Source organism: Callorhinus ursinus, unplaced genomic scaffold (genome assembly GCF_003265705.2).
Source record: "Callorhinus ursinus isolate GAN/ISIS: 27379988/994484 unplaced genomic scaffold, GSC_fseal_2.0 scaffold1, whole genome shotgun sequence".
Lineage (NCBI taxonomy): Eukaryota > Metazoa > Chordata > Mammalia > Carnivora > Otariidae > Callorhinus > Callorhinus ursinus.
In genome coordinates this window covers 26,275,847-26,278,518 of record NW_027397063.1, presented here as the reverse complement: position 1 = coordinate 26,278,518, position 2,672 = coordinate 26,275,847, and positions in this window count along the sequence as shown.

The window sequence follows — 2,672 nt, the reverse complement described above, 5'->3', positions numbered from 1 at the left end:
AGATTAGGCTTTGGCTAAAGGGAACACTGTGGCTGGCTTAATCTTCTATCTAGACCACTAGAACATTCTCCAAATCAGCAATAAAGCTGTTTGTTTCACTTTCTTATTTTTCATGTGTTCTCTGGGGTATCACTTTAAATTTCCTTCAAGAACTTTTCCTTTACATTCATAAATTGGCTATTGACATAAGAAACCTAGTTTTTGGCTTAGCTCAGCTTTTGACATGCCTTCCTCACTATGCTTAATAATTTCTACCTTTTGATTTAAAGTGAGAGACACGTGACTCTTCCTTTCACTTGATCACTTAGGGACCATTGTAGAGTTGTTCATTGGCCTGATTTCATATTGTTGAGTCTCAAGAAATAGGGAGACCTAAAGAGAGAGAGACTGATAAAGAATGGCCAGTCAGTGAAGTCAGAACATACACACTTACCTATTAAGTTCACCATTTTATGTGAGTGTGGTTCATGGCACCCCAAAACAATTACAATAGTAACATCAAAGATCACCGATCACACAGATCACCATAACAAATATAATAAGAAGAAAACATTTGAAATATTGTGAGAATTACCAAAATGTGACACAGAGACACAAAGTGAGCAAATGCTGTTGGAAAAATGTCACCAATAAACTTGCTTGATGCAGGGTTGCCATAGACTTTCAATTTGTAAAAAATGCAGAATCTGTGAAGTACAATAAAGTACAATAAAATGAGGTTTGCCTATACTACTAAGAGTCCAACACTACTATTATTTATTTTGTTGCTCAAATGATTCCTGCTTTGACTATTGGGGACTCTTTCTGGTTGGTTCCTATGTCTTTTTGACATGCTCTCGTAGTTGTCTGTCTCCTCCTCCTCCTTCTTTTCTTCTTCCTTTTCTTCCTCTTCTCCTTCTTAACACTCTCTTTCTGGCACTATTAAATGCTCCAGATTTACCTTGCATTTTCCTACTCAGCCATAGAATCAGCCATTTCTTCAAGGACCCTTAGTTCTTTTTGTTGGAGAATGGTGTCCAGAAACTAAGATCTCAGTGCTGGGTATGCTTGTTGTTATGGCAATGTCATGGTCTCCATGTCCTCTCAGCAGACAGAGCTAAGAAATATATGTGTTATACAAATCCATGTATACACATTTTTAAAAATATATTTATCTTTTTGTGGGTGTGTGTAGGGGGGTAGGTGAGCTCATATCACTATCTCTGAATCAAATTCAGAACCACAGGGTTTATTCTATCCTTCCCTCATTGCTTATTTGTAACTTCTATCTCTGACAGCATGAAACCTGGCTCCAGTTATCTACAATTTATTTACTTATTTGCTCAACCAACTGTGATATACATGCAGAGTAGTCTTAGAATTCTTAGTCCATACTGCTGTGAAAAATAAATTTACCAACTAGAACATAGTGTTTATGTACAGTTCTTTTTGTTTTTAGCCTTACGGTATCCAGTCAAAACAATATTTTCTGAATTTAATTTAGGTTAGCTTCTTTTTTTTCTTCAATAATGTGGTTTCAAAGAGAATTCTCTTGAGTAAAAAACACAATATAGGTGATATGGAATTTAGAAATGTAATGTTGCAAAAGTTCACTTTGAAGATGATTGTCATTAATTTTTACAGAAGCAGTATTCTAAAGCTTTATAATTCATCATAATTATAACTCACCTCAATACTATCAGAGCTCTTTATTTTTTAAGTGAGGCAATTACAACATTATACCAAGCCCTACTGGAGTGAAAGCAGAATTGGGGAAGATTACCTGCTGTGACTTGTATTAGATACAGCCACAATAGCACAACTCTGCCTCCTCCCCTCTAAATTAATTGAGTTGCCTTGGTCTGCTACCCTTCTTGTCATGGTCTGGATATCATATTTGAATGTCATATCTTCCCAGTGATATGCTTTACTATATCTATATTATAGAAAATGAAACTGAGGTTCTGAAAGTTACTTGTCCAAGGTCATATGGCTTATAAATGGTAGAGCTGAGACTAGAGTTCAGTCGTGTTTAAAGTAAAAAATATGAAAAATTATCATATTAATGTTAGAACTTCATGTCCTGCAGAAGAATACAGTGTGGCTGGGTTCATGGTTAAAACACCCACATATTTTGCTTTAGTAAGTGGACATTTTTGTAGTCTTTGAGTCATCCATTGCCTATTTCTTTATTGTCAGTTGGTTCAATCTATGCAACTCTAAAGACATTTCTACCTAAAGAATATAAAGAGGGTCCTATTCTAGTCAACTTTCTCATACTTTACAGTTTGTCTTTTGTCTCTAAATAACTTGGCATGGTTATCTTACAATGCAGTTTGAATAGACTGGCTCTACTTGAATAATTTAACTTTGACCTTGAACATGTGAAATGAAAGTGCAATTTCATTAAAATGTTCAAAGTCAATATAATTCCTATTCCATTTTTGCTTTGTTTCATTTTATGAGAATTTGGGAGTGTCTAGTATGTACTCATGGGGACATTTGTACAGATAAAAAATTTTCTGAGAATAGTTCTGGCTCTATCTAGTACAGGCTTATCAAAGAAAAGGTTTCTTTCTTTCTTTCTTTCTTTCTTTCTTTCTTTCTTTCTTTCTTTCTTTCTTTCTTTCTTTCCTTCTTTCTTTCTCTTTCTTTCTTTCTTTCTTTCTTTCTTTCTTTCTTTCTTTCTTTCT